Source organism: Oryctolagus cuniculus, chromosome 4 (genome assembly GCF_051225735.1).
Source record: "Oryctolagus cuniculus isolate XC-2025 breed Fujian yellow rabbit chromosome 4, ASM5122573v1, whole genome shotgun sequence".
In the NCBI taxonomy this organism is placed as follows: Eukaryota; Metazoa; Chordata; class Mammalia; order Lagomorpha; family Leporidae; genus Oryctolagus; species Oryctolagus cuniculus.
In genome coordinates, this window is record NC_142870.1 from 167,628,832 (window position 1) to 167,650,414 (window position 21,583).

General features: G+C 43.0%; 1 long non-coding RNA gene across 5 annotated transcripts in view; it reads right to left on the reverse strand.

Moving 5' to 3' along the window:
• Nucleotides 1-21,583, reverse strand: part of LOC149127208 (uncharacterized) — a 70,542-nt gene that overhangs the window by 25,478 nt on the left and 23,481 nt on the right. Inside the window, exon 3 of one of the 5 annotated variants that reach the window (XR_016232900.1) lies at nt 11,489-11,506. The exons of the other annotated variants lie outside the window; for them this stretch is intronic. This is a non-coding gene — a long non-coding RNA (uncharacterized LOC149127208). Of the gene's footprint in view, nt 1-11,488; nt 11,507-21,583 lie in introns of those variants that run through there. 5 annotated transcript variants of the gene reach the window in all.

Genomic DNA, 21,583 nt, shown 5'->3' on the forward strand with positions numbered 1-21,583 from the left:
CTCAGCACACAAGGCTCCCGCAGTTGCCCAATCCAGAGGGTGCTGCAGGCGCAGGTGCCCCTCTGTCCCTCTTAGCTACCCAGCTACCTCCCAGCCAAGCTCTGAGTCAGCAGGGGCTGCAGGCTGTTCCCTTCACTTAAAGCTCTGGATCACATGTGCACTCTAGAGCCACTGGCTGAACGCCTGCCTGCTGTTCCCGCCAGTGCTGCATTTAGGTTCTCTACCTCAGTGAGCTGTTATGTGCACACCTGCAGGCTTCCGTAGCTGTTGCCCTAATATGAAATGGTGCCCCCCACCCCCAGCCAGATCATAGGTTCTGTTTTGGAGAGATTGGTTTGAATCGAACTTCCCCCTCCTCTTCCACTGGGACCACAGGTGACCATCAACAATCACCAGCACCCCCCACCACCACCAGGCTCTCTCTGGCTCTGTCTTCATAGATTGTGGCTCTGATCTATTCTAGCTCTGGCTCTATCCTCACAGACTGGTGCAGTCTGGCCTCCCCCAGGCTCTCTGCCACTGCAGCTGCACTGGCTGCGCATCAGCACTTACCACACAGGTTCACGCCATTTCACCTCCTGTGGGGCTTCCTGGGTGGTTTTCTCTCCAATTCTGCACCAAGAGTGCACCTCCTATACTTTTCTCTTCTCTGTTTATCCCTAGCACTGCGAAGAACGCCACTCTCTACTCTACCCTGCAGGGCACTGGTCCAGTAATCTGAGTTTAGTCTTAAGCTAAAATTTTTTTTATCTAAACAAGGAATATTGATGAAGCCTTCTTTCTTATCTGAACTGCATGTCATTCATACATCCCAAAGAAGAGCTTGGCTATTAAAACCATGCACCATAAACCAACATCTGCCTAGTTTTCCCTGGTGCTCCTCAGCTGACTGACCAGCACAGGACCTGCTCACGAAGTCAAATCTTATTAAAGGAGGCAACATTCTGAAAAGGACAAGAGAAGGGAAGAGAGAAGAAATGTGAGCAGAGGAAAACTATGGAAGTTCATTGTGAGAAGTGGGCCCCAGAGGGGAGTCGCAAACGAGGAGAAAGACAGTGGGTAGTAGAAGAAGGAAGCCCCCTAAGGAAGAAAAGGCCCTGCTGTATTGACCAGAATATGTGGAGAAGGTTCACGAAACGTGCATACCCTGTCTTGACCTCCGCACTCAGGAAAACAGACACTGTGTAAACACAACGTTCTATTCATTATGCTTCTCACAGGGCATATGAAACAACACTTAATCATTTCAATAGCTGAACAATGCTCAATTGTCAAAATGAAAATAGATTTAAACTGTTAAATAACTGCATTCACCCAAAGCAGTTGAATATATAGTAAAGCTATTTAAACCAATGGCTGTAATTTTGAAAGGGATTATTATATTAATTACCTTACATTTGTTGTAAGTGGTGATGGGATCCCAAAAAGATGGTAACTGCTTGAATTCCAGGCTATAAGCCAATGGTGCAGAATGAAATATTTTTCATTCACTGAACACCATTGTGGTCAGCCTGGGACACAGAATTAGAAGCCTCTCATGACTAATTGCCTTGTAATCTGAACAGGCAGACAACCCGCCCAGGAGAGAGAGGTAGGTGCCCATCCACAGAAGGTAGGTGCATTATTTTATTTCCATGGGCTACTTACACAAAGCCCATCTTGGTGGGTATCTGTTAGAACAGCTTGTGCTATTGCTGCATAAGCTTCTCTATCAGTATATATTATGCTTCCCCCAGAAACTATAAAAGAATAAAACCTCTATTTTAGAGGTTTAGGGAGATCTCTCCGTAAGTTTGTAGGCAACAACAAGAAATGTTGACCCAATCACAGGCAAATATCAACTGGAGGCAATCAAGCCTCCTGGCCCATGTCAAACTCAACATCAAGTCATTCATGCAACATTTGCTTCCTGCTTAATTCTCGTTGCAACTTTCAGCAGTCTCTGAAGAAAAGACTCTAACGTGGAGACACACCCGGCAAGCACACTGTCTCAATCTGCTTAGCCAAGTAAGGACACTTCATAATAAAAAGAGGTTTATCTAGTTCATAGCTTTGGAGGCTGAGAGTCTGTTTGGCAATCTGATGAGGGCCCCCTTGGGTGTGTCACAAACTGAAAGAAGGCATCATGGTGGGTACACAGGCAAGAGAGAGGGACCACATGTTGACATGGGAAACCAAGAGTCCAGGCTCACCAGTTTATACCTTCTCCCTAGTCCTAACAAGGATCCCACAAGAATCACAACACATTCAATGGCCAATAACCCCATCACTTCTCACTAGATCCACCCCTTTTTTTAAATGAAAGAAAAATATTTATTTATTTGAAATACAGAGAGAGGTACAGACAGACAGAGCTTCCATCCATTGGCTTACTTCTCAAACACCCACAGTGCCTGAGACTGAGCCAGGCCAAAGCCAGGAGCTGGGCCCTCAGTCCGGGTCTCCCACATGGGTGGTAGATACCCAACTACTTGAGCTATTCCAGAGTGCCTTCCAGAGTGTACATTAGCAGGAAGCTGGAATCAGGAGCAGAATCAGGACTTGAATCCAAGCACTCCAGTACAGGATGCTGGTGACTTAACCATTAGACCAAGCAACCCCCTTCCCACCTCCACTCCACCTCACACAAGCTCCAACTCTTAGAGATCCCACTGCCTCTTAATATCTGCACACCGGGGACCAAGCTTCCAATACATGAACCCCTATTGGATAAACCATGGCAGTCAGTTACTTCCAATTGCATAATGCTTTTATTAGATAATATCTGTGTCTGATATGTGCCTGATATCTGTCAATCTCTGTGTATTTTGTCAATAAAAAATTAGGCGCAATTCCTAATCTCAGAGGCTCAGATTTCTTTTTTTTTTAACTTTTATTTAATGAATATAAATTTCCAAAGTACGATTTATGGATTACAATGGCTTCCCCCCCATACCGTCCCTCCCACCCACAACCCTCCCCTTTCCCACTCCCTCTCCCCTTCCATTCACATCAAGATTCATTTTCGATTATCTTAATATACAGAAGATCAGCTTAGTATACATTAAGTAAGGATTTCAACAGTTTGCTCCCACACAGAAACATAAAGTGAAAAATAATAGATGATTTTTTTTAAATGATGATGAAATCAGATCAGACCTATTGTCATGTTTAATCCCAGTGAGAGTCAAGTTGGGAGTTGATAATTTTTTTTTTTTTTACAGAGGATCAGTTTAGTATGCATTAAGTAAAGATTTCAACAGTTTGCACCCCCATAGAAACACAAAGTGAAATATATTGTTTGAGTACTCGTTATAGCATTAAATCTCAATGCACAGCACATTAAGGACAGAGATCCCACATGAGGAGTAAGTGCACAGTGACTCCAGTTGTTGACTTTACAAATTGACACTCCTGTTTATGGCATCAGTAATCTCCCTATGCTCCAGTCATGAGTTTCCAAGGCTATGGAAGCCCTCTGAGTTCTCCGACTCTTATCTTGTTTAGACAAGGTCATAGTCAAAGTGGAGGTTCTCTCCTCCCTTCAGAGAAAGGTACCACCTTCTTTGAAGACCTGTTCTTTCCACTGAGATCTCACTCACAGAGATCTTTTGCCAGAGTGTCTTGGCTTTCCATGCCTGAAATACTCTCATGGGCTTTTCAGCCAGATCTGAATGCCTTTAGGGCTGATTCTGAGGCCAGAGTGCTATTTAGGACATCTGCCATTCTATGAGTTTGCTGAGTATCTCACTTCCCATGTTGGATCACTCTCCCCTTTATTTATTCTATCAGTTAGTATTAGCAGGTACTAGACTTGTTTATGTGCTTCCTTTGACTCTTAGTCCTTTCATTATGATCAATTGTGAACTGAAATTGATCACTTGGACTGGTGAGATGGCATTGGGACATGCCACCTTGATGGGATTAAATTGGAGTCCCCTGGTATGTTTCTAACTCTACCATTTGGGGCAAGTCAGCTTGAGCATGTCCCAAATTATATATCTCTTCCCTCCCTTATTCCTACACTTATGTTTAACAGGGATCACATTTCAGTTAAATTTCAACACTTAAGAATAACTGTGTATTAATTACAGAATTAAACCAGTCATATTAAGTAGAACAGACAAAAAAACTACTAAGAGGGATAATGTATTAAGTTGTTCATTAACAGTCAGGGCTATGCTGATCAAGTCACCGTTTCCCATAGTGTCCATTCCACTTCAACAGGTTTCCTTTTTGGTGTTCGGTCAGTTGTCACCGATCAGGGAGAACATATGGTATTTGTCCCTTTGGGACTGGCTTATTTCACTCAGCATGATGTGTTCCAGATTCCTCCATTTTGTTGCAAATGACTGGATTTCGTTGTTTCTTACTGCGGTATAGTATTCTAAAGAGTACATATCCCATAATTTCTTTATCCAGTCTACCGTTGATGGGCATTTAGGTTGGTTCCAGGTCTTAGCTATTGTGAATTGAGCTGCAATAAACATTAGGCTGCAGACCGCTTTTTTGTTTGCCAATTTAAATTCCTTTGGGTAAATTCCAAGGAGTGGGATGGCTGGGTCGAACGGTAGGGTTATCTTCAGGTTTCTGAGGGATCTCCAGACTGATTTCCATAGTGGCTTGACCAGTTTGCATTCCCACCAACAGTGGGTTAGTGTCCCTTTTCCCCCACATCCTCGCCAGCATCTGTTGTTGGTAGATTTCTGAATGAGAGGCTCAGATTTCTTAAATCATCAAATCAATTCTTTGAACAAAAGGCCAAGGGATTAATGGGGATTTCTATTCAGAATTTATTTCAATAAATACTGAGGACCCGTTGAGTACTATAGTAGTAAAATAATCAAAAGGGCAGGGGGTGATGATGTGGTATAGCTGGTAAAGCCACCACCTGCAATGCCAGCATCCCAACTGGGGGCTGGTTCAAGTCCCAGCTGCTTCACTTCTGATCCAGTTCCTTGCTAATGGCCTGGGAAAACAGTAGAAGATCGCCCAAGTGTTTGGGCCCTTGCTACCCACATGGGAGACCTGGATGAAGCTCCTGACTCCTTACTTCAGCTTGGCCTATGCTGACCATTGTGACCATCTGGGCAGTGAACCAGAAGACACAAGATTTCTGTCTCCATCTCTGTTTCTCCCTCTCTCTCTGCCTTTGAAATAAATAAATAAATCTCTAATGAAAAAAGAATCAGAAGGGGTTCTTGCCCTGAGGAACCTCAGTCTTCAGGGAGGACTAGCATGTCGATCTATGTTGTGGGTAAGAAACAAAAGACAACTAAGAGACAATGAGCAATTAAGATGTGTCAGATCCTGCTCGTTTAGGTCCAGTTGCACAAAAATAGCGAGAAGCATACATTAACCCCCTCGTGATGCAGATGATAAAGCCCCTGTCAGAGGTCATCCATAAGGTAACTAGTAGGACTCCAATCATAACTCCTCAACTTGAAAACAGTCTTCAAGTAATAAAGGATCAAAGACAGAGGGCAGGAACTATGAGAAGGGAGGGCTTAAGATAAGGAACCCTCTGTGTCAATCCATTTCCAGCAACTTGACTTTATCATCTGCTGTGCTGAGCCTTGGGGAAACAGAGACAGGACAATTAAAAAACAAAAAACAAACAAACAAACAAAAACGGGCCAGCGCCGTGGCTCACTTGGTTAATCCTCTGCCTGCAGTGTGGGCATCCCATGTGGGCGCCAGGTTCTAGTCCCGGTTGCTCCTCTTCCAGTCCAGCTCTCTGCTGTGGCCTGGGAGGGCAGTGGAGGATGGCCAAAGTCCTTGGGCCCTACACCCACATGGGAGACCAGGAAGAAGTACCTGGCTCCTGGCTTCGGATAGGCGCAGCGCCAGCCTTAGCGGTCATTTGGGTAGTGAACCAATGGAAGGAGGACCTTTCTCTCTGTCTCTCTGTCTATAACTCTGTCAAATTAAAAAAAAAAAAACTTGGAGATGTTTGGAGATCCAATAATACTGGGTAAAGTCCAACAAGATGACCAGATACTGCATGAAAGAGAACAGAAGCAGTATCTAAGGGCATGTGCCAACTATTTTGATCCCAATTCACATTAAGATACATGAATTATACAACTCAGTGCATGTATGTATAGATACTCAAAACCATAGATTCATGGGGAACAATAGTGACTATGTTAGAGTTCTCCAGAGAAACAGAATCAATAGGGTGTGTGTGTGTGTGTGTGTGTACGTAAAACTTTAAAACTTAAAAGCTTCACAGGGACAGGCATTTAGCCTGAGAGGACATTCAAAATCCCACCTTGGAGTGCCTGGCTTCAATTTCTAGTTTTGGCTCTTAACTCCAGCTTCCTGCTAATGTAGATGAGAGAGGGAGTGGGAGGGGAGGGGGAGGGGGAGAGGAGAGGGAGAGGGAGAATGTATGTAATGGCTCAATAATTGGGTTCCTGTCACTCACACAGGAGACCTGGATAACATGCTGGTCCCCAGCTTCAGCCTCGTCATTGTGGATGTTTGGGGAGTGAGCCAACAGATGGAAGCACTCTCTCTTTTTTATTTCAAATTAGAGTTTAAGTACCTTGAAGATGGAATTAAAAGATAAGTCCATTTTGGTACCAAAAAAAAAAAAAAATGTGAACACCATGCATATGAGGGGTCCTGAAATGGTTCATGGGAAAACTATTATAAAAAAACAAAAACAAAACAGCTATGCACGGATTTCAAACATTTTTGCACCAAAATGAGCTTGTCTTTTAAGTCTATTTTTATGTACCTGTAAGTTCTCTGCCTTCAGGAATTGTGTTTTGCTTTTTTACTTATTACAAAGAATATGTCTAATTATCTCTAAGGATGTATGTTAGTTAGAGCTCTTATAGTCAGAAGTTGTAGAAAACTCAGCACAAACTGAATGATTAAGTAGACTTCTCTTTAAGTTGAAAGAGGAAGAGAATTAAACTCTTTCTCAAATGAAAAATAAGAACAAGGGACTGGCATTGTGGCTCAGCACATTGAGCTCCCAGTAGAGCTTCCTGCTAATGGTACTGGGAAGACAACAGAGGTGGCCCAAGCACTTGGGCCCCTACCATCCATGTGGCAGACCCATATGGAGTCCTTGGCTTCAGCATGGCCCAGCCCTGGCTGTTGTGGCTATTTTTGGAATGAACAAGTGGATGAAAAATCTCTTTCTCTCTCATTCTATCTTTCAAATAAATAAATCTTAAACAAACAACCTAAAAACCTGTTTTCCATTGGTAATGATTGAGTGAAGTGCCCTTCCAAGAGCCAATAACGGTGAAATTGATAGCACTGTGATCATTGGCTTGATGATATGTTACATATAGAACCAGGCTGGAGTCCCAGGGAAGCTGCAGGCTGGAGTCCCAGGGAAGAGTTGATACATCAGGCAGAATCTAAAGGCCAGAGAAAAGAGCTAGGGAGAAAACTTCAGTAGAAACTCCACACATGTTGGAGGGGTGCTGTGGATCTACGCGGAGGGTGTGGACATGCAGAAGAAACCTAGACACAACACAGGACCCCAGCAGCCGAGAGCCTCAGCACCAGCTTTGGAGAGTGAAGTCAGACAAGACTGCAGCAGCCTAAGCCACTAGCGATAAAGCTGCAGGAAGTGCCTGGCGTGAGTCTGGCCTGGAACCCTGTGGGGGACAGTGTACCTGCCAACCTAGAGGGAAAAGGTGGGGGCACATTTCTCTCTACCCAATCACCCGACAGCAGCATCCTGTTACTAGCTCAGAGAGAGCATGCACCATTTTAGACTTATGCAACAGCCGTGCCAGCTTGTGTCCATCCAGCAACCAGCCAAGAGGAGATGCCTGGGTCTGGCTTAGAAAATTGAAAGGGGGCTGAGCGTCCATGATTGTGGGAGCACTGGGTGTTGGAACTGTGAAAACAGTGTGGCTGCGTGGGTGGGCACAGGATGTGGCTGGATCTCTGGGCAGTCATTGTGGGTGGTTCCACATGCAAGAGGCTCACTGATTGCCTGGGGAGGGTCATTGCAGCGGGATCTGTTCTCATACTGAGGACTGCCTGGATCCTTTGTGTGGTTCTGGATGAATAACCCAACAACTGGGGTTAGCTCCTGGGTATTGGTTCCTTTGAAGGAGAGGAGGTGAGCATGAGACTACACCAACAGAGTTATGAATGAAGGTGAAATAAAGACCTTCCACAACAAACAGAAATTGTAAGAATTTGCCACCACTTGTTCAACCTTACAAAAGATGGTTAAGGAAGTGCTGCACACAGAAACACAAAAACATGGTCATCACTATGAAATAATGAGAAATCAGAAAATCCCCCGGTAGAAGTACAAAAGAAATCCAAAGTAAACAATAGGAATATTTATGGGAAAATGGCAGGGCCAAGTAAATACTTATCAATAGTCACTTTGAATGTAAATGGCCTCAACTATCCAATTAAAAGGTTGAATGGGTTAAAAAAGAAGACCCACATATCTGCTGCCTATAAGAAACATCTCACCAACAAAGATACACACAGACTGAAAGTGAAAGGGTGGAAAAAAATATTTCATGCTAACATAAACTAAAAAAGAGCTGATGTTGCTATCCTAATATCAGACAAAATAGAATTTAAAACAAAAACTGCTAAAAGAGTAAAAGAAGGGCACTATGTAATGATTAAAGGATCAATTCAACAGGAAGATGTGATTATAATAAACGTATATGCACCCAATTACAGGGCATCTGGCTATTTTTTTAAAAAATGTTAATGGATATAATGAGAGACATAGACAATAATACAATAGTAATAGGGAACTTCAATACCCCGCTTTCAGCAATGGACAGATCAATCAGACAGAAGTTAACAGAGTTAATTGACACTATAGACCAAATGAACCTAAGGAATATTTATACAACATTCCATCCTACAGTTGCAGAATATATATTCTTAGTATATGGAAATTTCTCTAGGATAGACCACATATTAGGACATAAAGCAAGTCTCAGCAAATTCAAAATAATCAAAATTATGCCTTGCATCTTTTCTGACCACAAAGGAATGAAGCTGGAAATCAACAACTCAAGAATTTCTAGACATCTGCAAACACAGGGAGAATGAACAACATGATACTGAATGAACAGTATGTTATAGAAGAAATGAAAAGAGAAAGCAAAAAATTCTGGAAATGAATGAAGACAACAATAAACATACCAAAACATATGGAATACAGAAATTACAAAGTGGAGAGGGAAGTTTATAGCAATTGCTGCCTACATCAAGAAATTGGAAGACATCACATAAATGAGCTATCAATGCATCTCAAGGACATAGAAAAACAGCAGCAAGCCAAACACAAAATTAGTAGGAGGAAATAAACAATTAAAATTAGAGAATAAATAAACAAAATTTAAACCAAAAAACAATACAAAAGGTCCATTGATCTATCCATCTGTTTTTGTACCAGTACCAGGCTGTTCTGATTATAATTTTCCCGTAGTATGTCTTGAAATCTGGTATTGTGATGCCTCCAGCTTTGTTTTTGTTGTATAAGATTGCTTTAGTTATTCGGGGTTTCTGGTGTTTCCCTATGAGTTTCAGCATCATTTTTTCTATATCCAAGAAGAATGTCCTTGGTATTACATTGAATCTATAAATTACTTTCAGAAATATAGACATTTTGATGATATTCATTCTTCTAATCCATGAACATGGAAGATTTTCCAATTATTTGGTACCTTTTTCTATTTCTTTAATGTTTTATAATTCTCATTATAGAGATCTTTGAAATACTTAGTTAAATTCATTCCAAGGTATTTGATTTTTTTTTGTAGCTATTATGAATGGGGTTGATCTTAGAAGTTCTTTCTCAGCTGTGGCATGTATATAAAGGCTGTTGATTTTTGTGTATTGATTTTATAGCTTGTTACTTTACCAAACTATTCTTTTTTAAGATTATTTATTTGAAAGTCAGAGTTACACAGAGAGGAGAGAGAGAGAGAGAGAGAGAACTCTTCCAGCTACTGGTTCACTCCCCAGTTGGCCATAATGGCCAGAGCTCCGAAGCCAGGAGCCAGGATCCAGGAGCTTCTTCTGGGTCTCCCACATGGGCACAAAGTCCCAAGGACTTTGGCCATTCTCTACTGCTTTCCCAGGCCATAGCAGAGAGCTGGACCGGAGGTGGAGCAGCTGGGACTTGAACCAGTGCCCATATGAGATGCTGGCACTGCTTCACCTGCTATGACACAGCACCTGCCCACAAAACTTGTCTATGAGTTCCAGTAGTCTCTTAGTGGAGTCTTTTGGATCTCCTATGTATAGAAACATATCATCTGCAAATAGAGGTAGCTTGACTTCCTCCTTCCCACTTTGTATCCTTTTGCTTTCTTTTTCTTGCCTAATGGCTCTGGCTAAAACTTCCAGAGCTATACTGAATAGCAGTGGTGAGAGTGGGTATCTTTTTCTGGTTCCAGATCTCCTTGGGAATGCTTCCAACTTCTTCCAATTCAGACAGATGGGTAGACCATGGAACATAATAAAAAATCCAGAAATCAATCCACACATCTACAACCAACTTATCTTTGACAAATGAGCTAAAATCAATCCCTGGAGCAAGGACAGTCTCTTCAACAATTGGTGCTGGGAAAACTGGATCTCCACATGCAGAAATAGGAAGCAAGACCCCTACCTAACATCTTACACAAAAATCTACTCAAAATGGATTGAAGATCTAAATCTACGACCCTATACCATCAAGTTATTAGAGAACATTGGGGAAACCCTGAAAGATATCAGCATAGGAAAAAACTTCTTATAAAAGACCACAGAAGCACAGTCAACCAAAGCCAAAATTGACAAAGGGGGTTACATCAAATTGAGAAGCTTCCTCACTGCAAAAGAAACACTCAGCAAAGAGGCAACTGACAAAATAGGAGAAATTACTCATAAAATATGCCTCTAATAAAGGATTAATATCCAAAATATATAAAGATCTCAAGAAACTCAACAACAACAAAACCAACAACTCAGTTAAGAAATGGGCAAAGGACTTAAACAGGCATTTTTCAAAAGAAGAAATCCAAATGGCCTACAGATGCATGAAAAAAATGCTCAGGATCACCAGTCATCAGGGAAATGCAAATCAAATCCACAATGAGATTTCACCTCGCCCCAGTTAGAATGGCTTCCGTTCTGAAATCAACAAACAACAAATGCTGGCGAGGATGTGAGGAAAAGGTACCCTAATCTACAGTTGGTGGGAATGTAAACTGGTAGAGTCACTGTGGAAGACAGTATGGAGATACCCCTGAAATCTGAATACATACATACCATATGATCCAGCCATCCCACTCTTGGGAATTTACTCAAATGTAAAGAAATCAGCATATGAAAGAGTTATCTGTACACTCACGTTTATTGCAGTTTAATAGCTTAAATCACAATAGCTAAGATATAGAATCAACCCAGGGGGCCGGCGCTGTGGTGCAGTGGGTTAAAGCCCTGGTCTGAAGCACTGGCATCCCATATAGGCGCTGGTTCTAATCCTGGCTGCTCCACTTCCAATCCAGCTCTGTGATATGGCCTGGGAAAGCAGTGAGAAGATGGTCCAAGTCATTGGGTCCCTGCATCCACATGGGAGACCCGGAGGAAGTTCCTGGCTTCGGATTGGTGCAGCTCTGGCCATTGCAGCCATCTAGAGAATAAAATATCGGATGGAAGACCTCTCTCTCTCTGTCTCTACCTCTCTCTCTGTCTTTCAAATAAATAAAATAGATCTTTTTTTTAAAAAAAAAATAATCAACCCAGATGCCTGTCAGCTGAAGACTAGATAAAGAAATTATGGCATATGCACACCATGGAATACTACACAGTGGCAAAAAAAAATATATGAAATCCTGTTGGTTGCAACAAAATGGATGCACCTGGAAAACAATATACTTAGTGGAATAAGCCAGTCCCCAAAAAATCGAATACCATATATTCTCCTTGATCTGCATTGACTAATAGACCACCTAAAAGGTAATTTATAGAAGTAAAATCTACATTTTGAAAGTTGATGACTTTGAACAGCCCTTGTCTCAACTGTTGAGAAACAGGTTTTTTTAATATTATTTGTTGAACTCTGTATTTAGTTTAGGGTTAATTTTTTTTGTATAAACTTAATTGAAAATAGATATTAATAAAAAAGAATGGGAATATGAGAGGGAGGAGAAAGAGAGGAGGGAGTACAGATGGGAGGGAGGGTAGGATGGGAAGAATCACCATGTTCCTGAATTTGTATTTATGAAATGCATGAAGTTGGTATCCCTTAAATAAAAGGTCTCTGGGGAAACAGAAGAATCTGGAGGTCACCAGCCAGCAGGATCCTCTTCCTTGGTCCTGTCAATCTTTTCCCTAGGTTTTAACTGATTGGATAAGCCCAACACATTGTATTGGCTAATCTGCTTAATTCATAGTCTGATTATTTCAATATTAATATTTTATATTAACTATCTTCATAATTAATCTTAACTGTCTTTATATCAAGGTCCAGACACATTTGAGCAAACATCTGGGTATTGTGACCTGACCAAGTTGACACAGAGAATTACCCATTGCAGTTATCTGAACTATGCCTGATATTCTCTGAAAGCTTCCATTCCATTTTATTCTACTCTTTTTAATTTTTTTTAACTTTTATTTAATGAATATAAATTTCCAAAGTACGGCTTATGGATTACAATGGCTTCCCCCCCATACCGTCCCTCCCACCCGCAACCCTCCCCCCTCCATTCACATCAAGATTCATTTTCGATTCTCTTAATATACAGAAGATCAGTTTAGCATACATTAAGTAAACATTTCAACAGTTTGCTCCCACACAGAAACATAAAGTGAAAAATAATAGATGATTTTTTAAATGATGATGAAATCAGATCAGACCTATTGTCATGTTTAATCCCAGTGAGAGTCAAGTTGGGAATTGATAATTTCTTTTTTCTTTTTTTCTTTTTCTTTTTTTTTTTATTTTTTTTTACAGAAGATCAGTTTAGTATACATTAAGTAAAGATTTCAACAGTTTGCACCCCCATTCTTTTTAATCATCCTTGTGGATGATGACTTCCAAACCATAATGTCTGCAATTGAAGAAGGTAAAGGGATTTATAATAACATTAAAAACTTCGTTAGATTTCAGCTGAGCACGAGTATAGCAGCATTAACTTTAATCTCATTGGCTACATTAATGAACTTTCCTAATCCTCTCAATGCAATGCAGATTTTATGGATCAATATTATTATGGATGGCGTCAGCTCAGAGCCTTGGAGTAGAACCGGTGGATAAAGATATCATTCGTAAACCTCCTCGCAACTGGAAGGACAGCATTTTAACTAAAAACTTGATACTTAAAATACTTGTTTCATCAATAATCATTGTTTGTGGGACTTTGTTTGTCTTCTGGCGTGAGCTGCGAGACAATGTGATAACACCTCGAGACACAACAATGACCTTCACAAGTCTTTTTAATTTTTTTAAGTGTTGTTTACAAAGTACTAGACTGATTTCATGGCCCACTCTAGAGATGCAGACTGGAGGTTTAAGAACTACTCTCCTAGAAGTTTTTCGCAGATTGTCTTACGTAATAATGTGAAAAGGAGCAGCAGAAATGTCTCCTTGTACCCAGGAAGGGAGTTTTAGGGACCCACATGCAACATGAAGAGTGTGTCCCTTGAGCCTGAGAGTGGTGGGGATACAGTTACCAAAGTTAACAGACATGAAGAGGACTGATGTTCAGGAAGTGAGCAGCATGAACTCAGAACTGGACACTACACAGGAAATAAGCAGACCTTAGAACACAGGGCACAGGTAGGTGATGACACCAAGTACAGCATGACCCTGACAGCTTAGCGCCAGGGAACAACTCACAGCTCATACAGTTCCACATAAGAAAAACAGCACTGCTGAAATGATAGTAGAATGGGAACCTGACACACAAGTCTTTCAGTTAGCTATTGCTGCATAAAAATACACCACGAATTAGCGGCTTAAGATGACGTCAACCCTTGCTATTTTATCCCACACATTGCTAGGGATTGATATGTTTTCATTCATGTTGCTCATGTAGTTGCACTCAGCAGCTGGGGCTGGACATGTCTGGAGACTGGTTACCCTCACATGCCTGGTGCCTGGACTGGAAGAGTCCGACAGCTGGGGCCTGGAACAGCTGGGCCATCTTGGGCGTCAGATAGCCTCATGTGGTCTCTGCAGTCCTGATGGCTGTAGTGAGACAGCTAGGCAGAAGTCCAGACTCATGAGTAGGACAGACTCTACCAGTTAGTGGAGGAGGGTCAAACCATGGCATCAGAATCACCGTTGAAGATATTTTAAGCAAATAAACTCTGTACCAAAAAGCGTACTTGGAAGAAAAATGCATCCTTTGCAAATCCAAGTTGATGCACTGATATTTATATCTGCCATACTAGTTATCATTTGAGGCTGATGCATTGTACAGAAGCTAAGTACCACTAATGCAGCCTAAATGTCTTCATTTTACAGCTGAGAAAACTAAGGCACAAACAGGGTCCATGATAGCACAGTGACAGTTGGTTCCCACAGCCAGACAATATCAGAGCCAGGCCAAACCCCAAGCCTCGCAGTCCCGGCTTAGTTTCCTTTTCAGTCTTGCTCACTCTGGTCTTCCCAAGTCCCTCACTGACTCGTTTCTGAAACGGAGAAGCATGGGAAGGGATACATGGAGTGCTCATTCTCAGCACCTATCACAGTGGAGGCACCCTCAACAAGCACCATGTTGCACCCAGATGACGAATAAAAGGCACCATATTTCCCAGTTGGCAAAGCCTTCCCCACAATCCTGTTCTTAATATGCCCAGGGACCCAGCAGGATGGACACAAGCCATAGCCAGCTGCTACAACGGCACCAGTGTGTCACAACTGGACACCAACCTCACCTCCTCCCTGAGCCAAGGTAGAAGACATTTTCTTCTGTTTAAATTCAAGAGTGCATTCAAGCATTCATAGCTTTGGGCTAGAAACTTCAGGTTGCAAATCCATTTGTTCTAGGGGAAAATAAAATGTGCTTTTCTACGTGCTGGCAAAAAGAAGTTGAAGTTACTCCTTAAATACTTTTTAGAAGTTAAATCACTTCTGCTGAGGGAAAATGATGAGTCAATAGAAACTAAATCATGATCAGATGGATTAAATTTTTCTCAATAAAGTGCTTTCTTGGAGGAAGGGCTGAGTGTTTAGAAGAATTGGTTTCCAGTAGATTTTATATTAAGAATCATCACTTTTCTCTACTTAACACTTATCCAGCCAGTTGTTATGGAAATAGGGGATGTGGTCCCAAATGCAATAGTGTAATTTCACAGAAAGATTAACCAAAAGGGCAGGAAAAACATAGTTAAAATATAGCACTTCAGTATTCTGTTAAGTACAAGAAAGAAAACCGTGTACAGGAAAGAATTTTCACTGGCATCTTATATTTCTAAGGCTTTGGTTCTGGAAGATTCCTCTCCCTTCTGGATGGCATTTAATTGAACAACACAATACAGACACCCATCATAGTAGGGCTAGACAAGCTCTTAGAAGAAGATTTTGCTAAATGCTGTATTTTACGGATGGTGGTGTTGAGGCCTTGAGAGAAGTAACTCACTCACTCCTACAGCTGGTAGAGCCAGGATTAGCATTCAGGACTTGTGGTCAGACTGTCAGCATCACCACTCACCCACACCTCTTAGACGCATTTTTAGAAAATGCGTGGACCTTAGTCAGAAACTAGAGTCTTCCAGAGGAAGAAGGGAGTCTTCGCCTCATAGCATTCAGCTCCTCTACTGGAAACAGATTCTGTCTGAAGGTCTCTCCTGTTCTCCCTCTTCAGTGCACCAGGCTACACGGGGTAATACTTACTAGCCTGAGTAACGCAACACATGACTCAAATTCAGCCAATCACCACAGTTTAACCAACTGCACTGTGATTGGCTCCTGTAGGGGTACATTATCCAATCAGAACCAATGAAAAATAGATTCTTGCTTTTTGCTTTCAATTGAGAAACAGTGCAATTCTCTTTCTTCTTCAACAAGAGCCTACTTAATCACCTAAGCCAGTTTGTGCTAGGTTTTCTACAGCTTGTAATTATGAGTTCTAAATAACATAACAGCCTAAAGATAATTAGACCTATTTCTTATTATAAATGAAAAACAAAACAAAGCAAATAAAACCTGAAGGCAGAAAATTGAAGCAATTTGTGCAATATCAGAGAACGTAAGTGGCAAAGTCACATTAAATCTCAACTCCCTAATCCCCATGTTTACTGTTCCTCTGCTCAAAATTATTCAATAGGAGTGAAGCTAATCAAGGGACAGATCCCTCAGAGAACTGCCAGGGACAGAACTAACTTTCCGAGGTACCCAAGATAGAAGAAGGCTGGCGCAGAGGCAAACCCCGGGACACAGCTGCATGACGAGTAACAGAACTGAGTCAGGAAGTGAAAACTGAGACTGACGGTGAGAGATGGAGGCACACATCGGAGGAGAAAAGCCACGCACTGATTGTTAACGAGAGAGGAACACATGATCTGGGGTCAGGACTTGCAGGAGGAGAAGAGAAGTTTGGATACTTAGGATTTTTGTCATCGGTCATATATTGTTGAAAGCATCTGGTGTTTTTGAAGTTAGTAATAACATGTCTAATTTCTATTCCTTGTCTTTCTCCATTGGGCTGATCCAAAGTTCTAAATGAGGGCAGATACGTTGAGTGATTCTGAGACCAGGGTTCTAATTCCACCTCCACTGCAGACTATTTGTGAGGCCTTGGCCTTGGGGAATGCCAACAACTGACTCCAGCAAGCCCTTTGATTTTGTGTTAACTGAGCTGAAATTCACTCAGGCACAGCCTCCAATGGGAGCTTTGGGTGATTTCTCTGAAGATGGATGATGACCAAGGTGATATATGATGAAGGATGAGTGTGCATACATGAAGGCTGATGATAGACACACGCATGTGTTTTCACACACACACACACACACACACAATTTCAACACACTATCGGTTGTGTATTTACTTTACAACCTTAACACTAAAGTCTCTAGATGGCTCTCCCAGTGCCTGGCAGTTAAAGGCACTGTCATGGCTTGACACACAAGGCTACACAATGGTCTCTGTGGTCTCTGGTACATCTGGATGGATGCAAAAGAAATAAGCAAGTATCCCAAGCCCCCAAAATGAGAGGATTGCTTGTTGTAGTAATTAGCCTACCCAGACTAACACAGGGGAAAAGCAGATAACAGTCCAGTCAGACATACCCACCACTTAAAAGCTGGCATTGGTGGTGACAGATGAGGCCCCTGCCTCAGTACCTTGTGTGTAAAAATCAGTGAAATGCCATGTAAATGGGAAGCGAGATACACAGCAGACTCACAGAATGGCAGATGTCCTAAACAGCACTCTGGCCTCAGAATCAGCCCTAAAGGCATTCGGATCCGGCCCATGAGAGTATTTCAGGCGTGGAAAGCCAAGACACTCTGGCAAAAAAAAAAAAAAAAAAAAAAAAAAAAAAAAAAACACACACACACACACACACACACACCTAAATGAAAGATCTCTGTGAGTGAGATCCCAGTGGAAAGAACGGGTCTTCAAAGAAGGAGGTACCTTTCTCTGAAGGGAGGAGAGAACTTCCACTTTGACTATGACCTTGTCTAAACAAGATAAGAGTCGGAGAACTCAAGGGGCTTCCATAGCCTTGGAAACTCATGACTGGAGCATAGAGAGATTACTGATGCCATAAACAGGAGTGTCAGTTTGTAAGTCAACAACAGGAGTCACTGAACACTTACTCCTCATGTAGGATCTCGTCCTTAATGTGCTGTACATTGAGATTTAATGCTATAACGAGTACTCAAACAGTATTTTTCACTTTGTGTTTCTATGTGGGTGCAAACTGTTGAAATCTTTACTTAATGTATGCTAAACTGATCTTCTGTATATATAGAAAATTGAAAATGAATCTTGATATGAATGGAAGGGGAGAGAGAGCAGGAAAGGGGAGGGTTGCAGGTGGGAGGGAAGTCATCGGGGGCAGGGGGAGCCAATGTAGTCCATAAGCTGTACTTTGGAAATCTATATTCATTAAATAAAAGTAAAAAAAAAAAAAAAAGAAATGCCATGTAAAAACCCCGGGGTCTGCAAAGCAGTGACAGGCAGGCCTTAGCAGGATCCTCTGGCTTCCATGCAGGAGAAGCCCTAGCTGAGAAGCAGAGTCTCTGGCCTCTGCCCTTTGCCCATACAATCTGAGCTTTCTCCCTGGGAAGAAGACAGGTGGGGTGACACCTCCCAGGCACACTCTCCCGCATTTCCCACAGACCTCACGGGGCCACTGACTACAACTCCCCAGGGGCCAGAGCTCAGCCCTCAGTCTGTACTGAGCTCTTGGTGCAGTGACACGGAGAGGACACACTCTCATCCAAGGCTCCTGTTCAAAACCAACGCAGTGGCTGCCTGCACGGCGGGGCCAGTGATGACCAGGGCTTCAGCAGCTCTGGGGACTAGCAACGGTCAGGGGATTCTCACACCACCACCAGGCCACCGGCTGTCCCCACAGAAGGTGCTGTCCTTTGTTGATGGCACATCACTGCCAAACACAGCACCCGTCACCCCAGTAATCTGATGCCCCAAGAGGTACCATCACCCGCATTTCACCCATGGGAAAATTGGGGTTTGGGGAGAAGTGCTCTGTGCAAGACTAGGAGTTAGGGAATGACCAAGCTGTCCAGCCCCAGAAACGGTGCTTTTTCTGTCAAATCCTGCTTCCCCTTTCTCTGCTGTCTTCTACACACAGTGGAAAAACACAAAAGGCTGGATAAACCAAGGATTTATGAGGTCAGGAAACTTAAAATCAGACATTCACCTTAATTTTCTAAATAGTGATCTAATTAATTTATGCATCTAAACAGATAATCATTAATTTGTGTAAATGGGTGTCTAATATTCTCTCCAATACGCCCTCTGTGCTATGTACTGAGCAGGTGTTGAAAAACATTGATGAAGGATTAAATGAATGCACAAACATACGATTTGATACTCTTTTCTTCTGTTGACAGTCCTCTCCCCCGCCCCGCTCTCTCCCTCCCTCTCCCTCTCCCCCTCCCCCCTCCCCCTTTTCCTCTCCCCTTTCCTCTCCCCCTCCCCCTCTCCCCCTTCCTCTGCATTCTAATACACAACCAGCAAGATTTCACTGTCCTAAAATCTTTGCTCCTCCAACTCTGGCGTGTCATCCACCCTCTATCCAGTCTCCCTCCTCCAGCAGCCACAACCAAACAGCCCATCTCAGAAATCTTTCCCAGCAGGCAGGATCCTCAAGACCCTAAGGCCTCCCACTTCATCTTCCATGCAGCCTTCTCCCTGAGGGAGACCACACTGCTGATCACCTCCGATAAAAGAAAAATAACCAACATTATGTAACGCTTTACAATTTCCCAAGCAATTTCCCACAAGGTTAAGGCATTTGATTGTCACAGTAACCTTGAGAGCAAGACAAGAAAGTTATTCTCAACTCCTGTCTCAAATGAGAAAACTCAGATACTCAGAGGAGCCACGTGATTTGCTTAAGATCATGAAGCCAGATTTGCATGATTTTCTCTCTCCAAGCTCCGTGCCTTTGGCACCAAACAACGCTGCAACTTCCCGCCTGTTGATTTCTGCGGCAGTGTACGAGGCGACCCCAGCCCACAACCCCCAGATACCAGATCCGCCACCTACTGCTACCAGCATCCACTGCAGCAAACAACCAGCTGGACTCACAGTAGGGGGACATCTCAACCTTCCTCTTTCAGGCAACAAGCTGGTCACAGGGGCAGGTGAAGAGACACCTGGGAGCTGACAGCCAGAGAGGAGCCTGTATGGACGATGTGGGCAGTGCACCTGCAGGGATGGAGGAGCAACCCCGAGACTCATGCCTCCCTCAGGAGTCCAGAGAGAAGCTCTGACACTTCAACACCGTGGCACACGCATGGGCGCTGAAGCCCAGTTCTGCTGTCCCTGCCGCCTCTACTGAATTTTAACCTCCCAGAACTCTCAAATGGCGAAGAGAATATTACCCCAGGATATTTTTCAGCAGAGTAGGGACTTAAACCTCAATAATGTAAGTTACCATCAATATTTATGATTCATGTAACTATATCCATAACAACATACATTCATGTGATAGTAAATGTGATCATTGTATATCATAGATAAGACATGGTTCAAACAAGAAAACTACCTAACGCAGCTTTTCAACCATTTTCTCCTTTTGGTAGCACCACGCAAGCATCCCATGTCGGTCCTGCTTTATCCCTCCTGAAAACTTTCATAACTGATGGGGAAAGGAGCTTCATCCAACATCGTTCTTCAGCGTGAAAGGAGCTGATTACAACTTGCCTGCCCAGAGCACTAGCTGATGCCCTTCAGTCCTGCTGTGATGGCAAAAGGATCATCAGGGAAATCGTGGCTTGCTTCAGCAAATCCTCAGGGCATGGCATCCCCAGCTTCAAGGAGTAAATCACTCGGTGATCTTGGGGAAAGACAATTGTGAGACCCAGACTTACAGAATAACCGGACCAGAGAATCCTCACCTTTACTGAAATTTTCTTTACTGAAAGGCAGGGTTACAGAGAGTGAGAAGGAGAGAGAAAGAGAGAAGGAGAGACAGAGTGAACTGTTGGTTCATTCCCCAAATGACCACAACGGCCAGGGTTGGGCCAGGCAGAGACCAGGAGTCAAGAGTTTCAACCAGGTCTCCTGCATGGGTGCAGGGTCCCAGGGACTTAGGCCATCCTCCATTGCTTTCTCAGGGCATTAGCAGGGAACTGGATTGGAAGTGGAACAGCCAGGACTTGAACCGGCAACCATATGGGATGCTGGCACAACAGGCTGTGGCTTAACCCACTGTGCCACAATGCCGGCCCCTCTACTGAAATCTTAACCACAAAGGGTCTTGGCTTTTGTCATCTAGTTGCCAAAATTTCTACAAGTGGAGATGATTCAGCATGGAGAACCAGATTACCTAGAAGGACTCTGTAGGGAAAACAAATCTTGTGGCCACATTGTGTTTGCTACACAAATGTTAGCAAGACTCGACATTGATAGTGTGATGATTCATTTGATGTGCCAGCTTGCCTGGGCCAAGAATGCTAAGATGGCTGGTAAAATATGATTTCTGTGTGCCTCTGTGAGGGGCTTCAAGAAGAGATCAGCGCTTGAGTGGGTAGACTTAGCAGAGAAGTCGTGCCCTCACCAAAATGGGAGAGAGTGCATCACACAGGTCTTCCAGAATCTGAGAAGCAGCAGGGAAAGGATGGGATTGCTCTCTCTTCTCGAACTGGGACCTTCATCCTTGCCCACCCTGAACATCAGAGCTCCTGGTTTGCAGGTCTTTGAACTCCACAGTGTATACCACTGGCTGTTCTGGTTATCAGAAGTTCAGACTCGAACTAAACCATTCCATACGCTTCTTTCCTAGTCTCAGATGGAAGACAGTGGCGTGTCTTGGCCTCCATAATTATGTGAGCCAATTCCCGTAATGAGTTTTCCAGGCTGGACTAACCTTGTGTTTCAGCAGGTTAAATTGCTGCTTGGGATGCCCACATCCCGTATTGAAGTGCTGGTTCAACTCCCAGGTAGTC